Source organism: Vicugna pacos, chromosome 22 (genome assembly GCF_048564905.1).
Source record: "Vicugna pacos chromosome 22, VicPac4, whole genome shotgun sequence".
Lineage (NCBI taxonomy): Eukaryota > Metazoa > Chordata > Mammalia > Artiodactyla > Camelidae > Vicugna > Vicugna pacos.
Window position 1 is genome coordinate 6,386,722 of NC_133008.1, and position 11,225 is coordinate 6,397,946.

The following is an 11,225-nucleotide window of genomic DNA, read 5'->3' on the forward strand; positions in this document are numbered from 1 at the left end:
GCCAAGAATAGCACCTTCCCTTTGGCCCTGGAGCTGAAGCTGCCATGTCTCCCCCCATAGTACGTCTCCTTCCAGTGCTACAGGACCCAGCAATTCCACTCGTAGCTACACACCCAAGAAGCGGGAAATAGGTACTCAAATCAATGCCGGTACGTGAATGTTCACAGCAGCACTACTCATCACAGCCCAGATGTGTAAACAACCTAATGTCCACCAGCTGATGAACGGATAAACAAAAGGTGGGATATGAATCTAATGGAATATTATTCATCTAAAAAAAAGGAACAAATTGCTGATAGTTGCTACAATTTGGATGAACCTGAAAAACGTTACGCTAACTGTAAGAAACTGCACACAGAGGGCAACGTCTTGCACGATTCCATTTCCGTGAAAAATCCAGAATAGACAAATCCATAGAGACAGAAGACAGCTCAGTGGTTGCCGGGAGAGAGGGGCAGGGAGGAATGGGAGTGACTGCTGATGGGTGTGGGTGGGGTTTTCATCGGAGATGATAAAAAAGTTCTGGAACTAGGTAGCAGTGATGGTTGCAAGACATTATACATGTACTTACTACCACTGAAAGATACGCTTTAAAATGGCTTAAGTGGTAAATGTCTTATGCGCATCTTACCACAATTTTTTAAAAGGTAAAATACGCATCCATCATATGATGTGGCCGATTCTGTGATCAGCAGTCCAGGCTCAAGTCCTCGTTCCTCCACTCCTGGCAGAAGACCTTGGGTGTATCCCACCTTTTAGGTCTCCTCTCTGAGACCCTTAGAGGGGTCCAGTGGGATCAGCAAAAAGCTTTGTAAGCCTTAAGGCGATACTTCAATGGACAGGAGGGCCCAGCAACCCGAGGATGGGGTTTGAAATCAGATGATGGGGTAAGAATCCAGGAGGCTGGCAGTGTAGTCACCTGTGCGAGCCTGTAAGAGTTTGGCCTCAGTGTCCTGTTCTAGAAGTCACAGGGGGCACCGCAGTGAGAGACACTCAGGAAGGGCTGCTTCTTCACGTCTGTTTATCTTCAGCTCCTGCTGCCCCAAGCCTGACTGCAGAGACACCGACCCGGGTTGGCGCCTCAGCTTTACACATAAAGCCAGTAACCTTACTGAAGTTACCAATCCACTGGAGCCTCAGTTTCCTCATCTGTGACGTGGAGATAAAATCAATACTGTGGGCTGTGGTGGAGAAATGGTAAAGAGAGAGAGTATGCTGTGCCTCATTCTAAGGTTTTGAGGCGGCCGCAAGATGTGTGCCAAGGACCTAGCAGTAGTGAGTTCACAGTTCTGCTCCCTCTCCCCTCCCCAGACGCTCTGCCTCCGTGATCTCACCCCTTCTCCACCCAGATTTCAGGAAAGGGTCTGACGGTCTCACCCTAGTGGGGAAGGCCTGTCTGTGTATAAGCGCACAGAGTCCCAAGACTGGCCCAGGAGACACGGGGCGAGGACAGGGCCTTCCCAGGACCCCTGATAGCCCAGCTTCGCCATGTGGAATGCCACGGTGCTGGAATCTCACTGGATGAGTGATCACAGGCCACGCCGGGCTGCCAGCACATTTCCCAGGGTGTTACGTGTGTGGACGAGACAGCGTGGTACCAGCCTGGAGAGAGCGCGGCCCCCGCCTCCCGGAGGCGCTGCCCCTGCCCCTGCCCCAGCCACGGCGGCCTCTCCCTCTGCGGGCGGCCCGCTGGCCTGCGCCCGGGGCGCACATGCCTTCCCGCGGCTGTAATCACAGCGCTCGTCCCACAGCGCGCTGCTCGGCCTCCAAGTTGCAACACAGCTCTTAGCACTTTGCTTTCCAACACCATCGGTCCAAAGTATGTAAGAGCCACGCCTGGAGGGGAGAGGTGCCCCGCTCTTCTGGATTATTTCATCAGAGTAAATTCCCAGCAGTGAGATCCTTGGACTGGAGCCTACGAACATCTTTATGGCTCTCACTGCTTTTTGCCAAGTTATCTTCCCTGGTGCTTGCAGATTCTCATATCAATACAGGAATACACCGGTTTATCCCAGTGATACTGGTTTTGATTCTTATCATGAACTTTTACAAATCTTTTTTTCTTTTTTTTTAACATTTTTTATTGAGTTATAGTCATTTTACAATATTGTGTCAAATTCCAGTGTAGAGCACAATTTTTCAGTTATACACATTTTTTTTCGCTGTGAGCTACCCCAAGATCTTGTATATATTTCCTTGTGCTATACAGTATAATCTTGTTTATCTATTCTGCATATGCCTGTCAGTATCTACAAACTTTGAAATCCCACTCTGACCTTTCCCACCCCCCACCTCCTTGGCAACTACAAGTTTGTATTCTATGTCTATGAGTCTGTTTCTGTTTTATGTTCTTTTTTTTTTTTTAGATTCCATGTATGAGCAATCTCTTATGGTATTTTTCTTTCTCTTTCTGGCTTACTTCACTTGGAATGACATTCTCCAGGGACATCCATGTTGCTGCAAATGGTGTTATGTTGTCAGTTTTTATGGCTGAATAATATTCCATTGTATAAATATACCTCCTCTTTTTTATCCAGTCATCTGTTGATGGACATTTAGGCTGTTTCCATGTCTTGGCTATTGTAAATAGTGCTGCTATGAACATTGGGGTGCAGGTGTCATCCTGAAGTAGGGTTCCTTCTGGATATAGGCCCAGGAGCGGGATTCCTGGGTCATATGGTAAGTCTATTCCTAGTATTTTGAGGAATCTCCATCCTGTTTTCCACAGTGGCTGCACCAAACTGCACTCTCACCAGCAGTGTAGGAGGGTTCCCTTTTCTCCACAGCCTCTTCAGCATTTGTCATTTGTGGCCTTTGAATGATGGCCATTCTGACTGGTGTGTGGTGATACCTCATTGTAGTTTTGATTTGCATTTCTCTGATAATTGGTGATACTGAGCATTTTTTCATGTACCTGTTGGCCATTTGTATGTCTTCACTGGAGAATTGCTTGTTTAGGTCTTCTGCCCATTTTTGGATTGGGTTGTTTGTTTTTTTCTTATTATGTTGTATGAGCTGCTTATATATTCTTCCATTTTCAGAAATAAAAGTTGCTTGTCATAGTATTATGCTATAGACAAATAGAGAGGCCCCCGGTAATTCGACATCTTGCAGAAAATAACTAAAATCCTAAAATCCCCTACACGCCTGCAGAGCCATAATACCATGATGACACTGCACAATCACACAGTCTTTGGTGTCCTCTAACGCCCAATCCATGGTCACACTCCCATGTTGCCACAAAAATAAAGTCTCTTTTCATTTGTTTTGTTCAGATAGGATCCACACGAAGGCCACACAGGATATCTGGGTGTTATGTTTCCTAATTCTCTTTTAATCTAGAGTATTCCTTCCCCTTTTCCTTTCTTACCATTGTCTCGATGCATGAGCCATGTCAGTCATCTGATAGCGTGTCCCCTTCTTCCCAGTTTGTTCAGGCTGCCTTGTGGGGTCATTTAACTGTATTCTCTATGTCCCCCTCTTCCTGAAGCCATCACTGGATTCAGGCTCAAATTTTTTGGCAGAAAGCCTCAGAGGAAGGGCTGGGAGCGTCCTATCACGTCACATTTGGAAGCACAGGACATCTGGGGGCTCTTCTCTTGGTGATTCCAACATGAGTCCCTTCAAGGAAAATGTCCATCAAAATAGGACATTGAAAAAAATGTGAAAAACCTATATGTTGACTCAACAAATATTTCTGAGAAATTAAGGAATATGCAAAAAAAAATAAATGGAGAGCTATACTTTGCTCATGGGTTGGAAGACTCTGTTAATATGTCAATTCTCCCAAAGTTGGTATAAAGATTCAGTGCAATTTCCTTCACAATTCTAGGAGACTTTTTGTGGAAAAACCAGCTTTTACAAGCTGGTTGTAAAAGTCATGTGCAAAAGATCCTAGAATAACCAAAACAATTCTGTGAAAGAACAAAGTTGAAGGGCTAACCCAGCCCTGTAGAATTATTTTAAAGTGATAATAAAGTGTGGTTTTTGGCAAAAGAGTTCATCTTTCAGATTATATGAAACTCCTCAGTATTTCATTTTAATGTATTTATTTAATTTATCTCTCTATATATATATTTGTATAGATATTTTTAGTGGTCACTCTAGGGATTATGATTTACATAATTAATTTTTCACAGTCTACTCAGAATCAGTATTTTAACTTCAAGTGAAATACAGAAAACTTTGCCACACCTTCTCCCTTAACATTGTAGCCTTATGTATTACATCTACATCTACATGCTTTGAAACCCCATCAGACAATACTATAATTTTTACTTTTAACATCAAACATGTTTTAAAGAATCTAAGAATATCTAGAATATAGAAGCAGCTCATACAACTCAATGACAAAAAACAAATAATGCAGTCAAAAAATGGGCAGAAGACCTAAACAAACATTTCTCCAGTGAAGACATACAAATGACTAATAGACACATGAAAAAATGCTCAATAATGTTATCAGAGACATGCAAATCAACACTACAGTGAAGTATCACCTCACTCCAGTCAGAATGGCCATCATTAAAAAGTCCACAAATGACAAATGCTGGAGAGGCTGTGGAGAAAAGGGAACCTTCTTACACTGTTGGTGGGAATGTAGTTTGGTGCAGCCATTCTGGAAAAAAGTATGGAGAGTCCTTAAAAAAAAAAAAAAAAACTAAAAATAGAGCTACCATATGATCCAACACTCTCACTCCTGGGCATATATCTGGAGGAAATTAATTAAAAAAGATATATGCACTCCAATGCTCATAGCAGCACTACTTACAATTGCCAAGACATGAAAACAACTTAAATGTCCATCAGCAGAAGACTGGATAAAGAAGTTGTGGTATATGTCTACAATGGACTACTACTCAGCCATAAAAAAGAACAAAACAAATCCATTTGCAGCAACATAGATGGACCCAGAGAATGTCATTTTAAGCAAAGTAAGCCAGAAAGAGAAAGAAAAATGCCATATGAGATCACTTAACTGTAGAATTTAAAAAATTGACACAAATGAACTTCTTTACAAAACAGAAACAGACTCACAGACGTAGAAAACAAATTTATGGTTACCCGGGGGGGAAGGGAGTGGGAAGGGATAAACTGGGGGTATGAGATTTGCAGATACTGACTACTACATATAAAATAGATAAATAATAAGTTTCTACTGTATAGCACAGGGAACTATATTGAATATCTTGTAGTAACCCATAAAGAAAAAGAATATGAAAATGAATACATATATGCATATGTACGACTGAAACACTATGCTGTACACCAGAAACTGACACTGAAACATTGCAAACTGATTATACATACATATCTATCTATCTATCTATCTATCTATCTATCTATCTATCTATCTATCTCTTGTTTTAAGCCATCAGGTTTGTGGCAGTTTGCCACAGCAGCCCCAGGAAACTAATACATGTTCAGAGAGGTCCAACTATTGGCAGGTAATTCTGGCAGGTAATCGTTTTCATATTCTTTTTCATTATGGGTTGCTATAAGATATTGAATATAGTTCCCTGTGCTATACAGTAGAAACTTATTGTTTATTTATTTTATAGATAGCAGTTAGTATCTGCGAGTCTCAAACTCCCAGTTTATCCCTTCCCACTCCCTTCCCCCCAAGGCCTTCTCAGTCCAGAAATCAGACCCTAGGCAGACTGATGAAAAGCCAGTTGCAGTGCACTGTGGGAAGAGCAGAAGGGCGCCAGCAGAGGCCCTAGCAGGAGGCTAGACTTACCAGGGGAGGGTCCAGCACCTTCTCAGGTGGGATTCTTGCTATAACTGTGGAGCTACCCTATGGAAATATCTCTGTCGTGAATGTTACTCGACTTAATGTTACCTCCTTTAGCAAATGCGCATCAGTCAGGACAGGGAAGGCCATGCTGCAATGACAAAGAACCCTAAACTCTCAGTGAATTACAACAACAAAGGTTCTTTTCTTCCTCATGTCACATGTTTATAATGGGTTACATATGGGTTCTCTTCCGTATTTTGTGTCTCCATGACTCAGGCTGAGGAAGCAGGCACCGTTTGAAACATTAATAGTCACCCTGGCCAAGGGAAGGAGAGCTCTGGCAAATCCTGCGTAAGCAATAAAATGCACAAACTCATTTGTCTGCCTCATTAGTCACTTAAACCCACCCAAACAAGGGTGGGAAGAAAGTGTGACCCTGTCATCTGCCCAGAAGGTGAAGAGCTAAACCTATTCAGTAAACAGCCTTAACAACTAGCACATTTTCTGTGAACCCAGAACCCCTGTGTCCCACTGATCTTGAAGTGATTGCTACACAGCATGGGGCCTGGCTGAGATTATACTCGGTTACTGTTGAATACAAGAAAGACAGGAAGGAAGGAGGGAAGGAAAGAAGGAAGAAGAAAGGAGGAAGGGAAGAAAGATAAAGTTCTTGACATGTAGAAAGTGTTTAAGACAGTTTTCCAAACCAGCAATGAAAATGGAACACAGCAGGAGCACTATAAGCATGTGCTGAATGCAATTGGATTGATTTTTATTTTTGTCCCTTCCATTTTGACTTGTAGCATTTTGTCAAATCTAAGCCCACAGCCAGACATAGCCCAGGACAGAGCAGCCTGAAAACCTGGGGTCAGGAGCAAGGTCTGTGCTGGCGAGCCGACCTGAGCGGTCATAATGCTGACTGGGTGTCAGAGCAAGCCTTGGAGCAAGTTCAGTGCCAGGGCTGCTCTTCTCTCCCCGATCCTCAGGGCTGTGTCCCAGTGACCGTGGGCAAGCCCAGGTCTGCACAGTTATCTGTGCCCACTTACTCTGCTCTAGCAAGCTCAGCTCTGTCTGGGGTGGTATATGTGCCCTACCTCTACCAGCCCATCTGGATGACAACACAGACTGTGACCTGCTTTCATTTTGGGCTTACCCTTGAATTAGTTATGACATATCACATGCAAGTGTCAGAAACCCCACTCAGAATGATTTACAGAAAAAAAATGCAAGTGGTTTCAGGAATGGGTGGATCCAGCTGTCTAAACCAATGCTCTGTTTCTCAGCTTGGCTTTTTTTCTGCTAGCTTCATTCTCAGACATGCTGTTCCCCACTGTGCAGCCCTGACCTATGAGCCTAGGCCACAGCCAAGAGTATTTTAGGAATTCAAGAAATACTTGTGGAATGGATGAAGGAAGGAAGGAAGGAAGGAACGAATGATAGGCTTAGCACTCCAGGTTTATATCCTATTAGCTTAGCAACTCCAGGAAAAATAGAGTAAGTAACTTTCCAAACCAAAATCCTCTGGGCTGACTCTAATTAGTCTGGCCTGGGTTTGGGTCATGTATTTGTCAGAGTAGGCTAGACTTTGCCATGGTAACATGTAAATCCTGCAGTCGCTTACCGCTTATTCACGTTACAGTCCAATGTGTTTGAGGGATGGTGGCTTTTCTCTAAGTAGTTGCTAAGGTGTCCAGGGTCCTCCCATTTTATGACCGTTTTCAATGTGAGGCTTTATAGTCATCAGGAAAAGGCGAAAGAGAGAATGTCCTAGGCGGGGTGTTCTCCCAGATGTGTCAGGGTGTTAGGTTAGATGGTACCTCAAAGTGGCATCCATCTCTCTGCCTGTATTCCACTGGCTAGAGCTGGCACAGAAAGAGAATAAAGTGACCTGTAAACATGTGGTGTCAGAGTTTGCTGGGGGCCATGCAGCTCCCCGAGACAGGAGGTCTCATTGCTCTGACTGGCCAGTCTAATTTACACACTTAGCCCTGGAGTCGGGGGAGCAGGTCAGCCCATCGGGGCTGCTGGGGCTGGCTGTGGAGGGGGCTGCTTCCCCGTGAGAAAACTGGGCTGCCACTACCAGACGTGGGGACGGGTCCCGGGCAAGCAGAATAACCATAATGCCGACTTCTAACACCCAGGTATTGCTTTCTGACCCTCTTCAGCATCACCCAGGCCAGCAGACTCCTTCGGAGCATCCTTATCAGGGCCAGGCTGGCAAAAGGGCTCAGAACAACTTTGATTTTGTTTAAATTATTCTCAAATAACTTTCAGGCCCCTGTGGCCCATCAAAGTCAATTTAGTGAGAATATTCAAGGCTTGTTTCCATAACACAGACTCTGGACAGATAAAAAGATTTAGAATAAAACATTAAATACCTAGAGAGTAATATGCATTTTAACAACCTGCCAAAACTGATTTTAAAATTCATGCTTATTACTTGTAGAAAGTGTTAGTCAGCTTTCACTGAGAGATGCTTCAGTCACAAATGATCCCCCAAATCTCAGTGGCCTACAGCGACGAAGGTTTATTCCTCACCCATGTTTTATACTGGCGGTGGAGCAGCAGGCTGTGTTCTGTGTGTTTTTTCACTCTAGGATGCAGGCTGAAGCATCAGTCCCATTGGGACATGCTGTTCTTGTAGCAAAAAAAAAACCAGAACTGGCCAAACCACACAATGACTTAAAGTTTCTGCTCTGATGTCGTATGTGTCATTTGTGCCCACACTCCACTGGCTGAGCAAGTCCATGGCCAAGTCTGGTGTCAGGGGCTGGGTGCCCTCAGAAGGAGGCACGGCCGAGTCACAGGCCATGGGTGGAGACGACTCACAGGAAAAAGGAGAGTAAATACATGGGAACAAAACAGTACCTATGACAAGAGTGAAAAATAAAATTCAGTTATCACAATCTCATCATCCAGAGGTAACCACTCTTTCCTCCTCGATGGATTTCTGTCAGTATGTGTTCCCACGTGCACGTAGACTAACACTCCTGTCTAACCACAATTTTCATGAATCACTCAAAATACTCCAAGACAGTCAAATCCAGGTAGTCTAAGCAACTGTCATATCAGACCCTAATCAAATGATCCAGTCAGCCCCCAACCCCAGTCAAACCCAGCTCCCCGCAAACCAGTCGCCCAGACCAGTTAATTGATTTGGCTGGAGAAACAGACTAATCGACAAGACACTGGTGGAGTGTGGCTGCGAACCAGACTTTGCTGTTTGTTGACTTAGTTCTGTTGACTAGATTATGTAAATTGAGTCCAGCTGACTTCCTATGAGCAGTATTGTGATTTATAAGGTCGTCCAGATGACCAAAATGTATTTTTCCATGGTTCCTGGCTCACAGTTCCCAAAACCCTTGGAATTTGCTGAATGATAAGAGCAATGGGAGCATTTTCTGTTACAATATTTGGCTTCTTGTCCTCAGTTCCTGAAAACAGATCCATAAAGGTGAAATGGGTTTCTTGCTATTCATAACAAGCCCTTTTCCTCCTCAACTGTGTTCATGTTAATGAGGTGACTTTTGGAAAGCACCTAAGGATGGGGGCTAGTTGCCAAGGGAGCCAGCCCTGAGCAGAGGGCTGGAAATTTCAGTCCCAAGCTCCGATTTCCAGAGAGGGAAGAGTGGCTGGAAGTTGAATCAGTCAACAATAGCCAATGATTTAATCAGCTATGCGTGTTTAACGAAGCCTTCACAAAAACTCAAAAGGTGGCGGTGGGGTTCAGGGAACGTCCAGGTTAATGAATCAGGATGCTTCCATCTGCCACCATGCTGGGCCCAAACTCTACAGAGACAGAAGCGCCTTCATTTGGGACCCCCACTCCATATATTTCTTCCTTGGCTATTGATTAATATCTTTTAAATCTTTGGATAATGAAACAGTAATCTAGTGAGTAAATGGGTTTCCTGTGTTCTGTAAACAAATCCAACCCAAGGAACAGGTCATGGCAACCTCTGATTCACAGCCAATCAGTCAGAGGTACACACAACCACCTGGATTTGAGATTGGCGTCTGAAGTGGAGGATAATGTTGTGGGCCTGAGCCCTTCACCTGTGGAATCTGATGCTATTTCTAGGTAGATACTGTCAGAATTGAACTGAATTGTGGGACACCCAGTTGGTGTCAGAGAATTGCTTGGTGGAGTGGGAAAACCCCCACCCTCCACATATCGGAATTGGAGCCAAATCTTGGTATGTAAGTGTTTATTTTTTCTAAATAATATTTTATTTTTAACTAACCAGGTAAGTTTAAAAAGCTAAAGCTCGAATCTGTTCTTAGAAACAATGGTCAGTACACATATGTAAACTAAAATGGGTGCAGTGTGCCGCCTGCATGCACTCACGTGCAGCACAATGTGTGTGTGCGGTCGGACCGTGTTGATTCTACCTAATAAAACTGAAAAAGGAAAACAAAGATTTTTCTGTGTGGCTAAAAACTTTAAAAAAAACTTTTGCAAGCACAATTTTAATGACCACATAAAGGTTTATTGTATGTCTCTATCAAATTACTTAACCCAAGTCTTGAACATTTTAAATGCTTCTAATGTGTGACTTTTAAATAATTTGTTTATAAAATAATTTCTTTTTTTAATTTTTATCAGTTTCGTTTACTTATCCATTTTTTTCTTACCTTTTTTTTGTGGGGGGATCGGTAGGTAATTTTGTTTATTTATTTGTTTATTTATTTACTGGAGGTACTGGGGACTGAACCCAGGACCTCGTGCATTCTAAGCACTTACTCTACCACTGAGCTATACCCGCCCCTTCTCTATTTATTCATTTTTATTGAAGTATAGTTGCTGTACGGTATTATATGTTATAGGTGTCAATGTAGTGATTCACAATTTTTAAAGTTTATACTCCATGTATAAATATTATAAAATATTGGCTATATTCCACATCTTGTACAATATATCATTGCAACTTATTTTATATCTAATAGTTTGTAGTCTTACTCCCTTACTCCTATGTTGCCCCACTCCCTTCCCCCTCCCCACTGGTAACCACTAGTTTGTTCTCTATATCTGTAAGTCTTCTTCTTTTTTGTTATATTCACCAGTTTCTTGTAATTTTTAGATTCCACATATAAGTGACATCATACTGTATTTGTCTTTGTTTGACTTATTTCGTTTAGCATAATGCCTTCTAAGTCCATCGATGTTGCTGCAATGGCAAAATCTTGTTCTTTTTTATGGCTGAGTAGTATTCCAAATACATATACACAGACCACATATTTGTCCAGTCATCTGTTGATGGACACTTAGGCTGCTTCCATGTCTTGGCTATTGTAAATAATGCTGCTAAGAACATTGGGGTGTGTGTATCTTTTTGAACTAGTGTTTTCATTGTCTTCGGATGTATCCCAGGAGCGGAATTGTTGGGTCATATGGTAGATCTGTTTTTAGTTTTCTGAGAAACATCTATACCGTTCTTTATGGTGGCTGCACCAATTTACGTTCCCACCAAAAGTGTACGAGGATTCC

General features: G+C 42.9%; 1 non-coding gene across 1 annotated transcript; it reads right to left on the reverse strand.

Moving 5' to 3' along the window:
* Window positions 1-10,431: 10,431 nt before the first annotated feature.
* Window positions 10,432-10,504, reverse strand: TRNAS-AGA (transfer RNA serine (anticodon AGA)). Its single transcript has one exon. It is a non-coding gene; the product is annotated as a tRNA-Ser (tRNA).
* Between the last annotated feature and the right edge of the window lie 721 nt (window positions 10,505-11,225).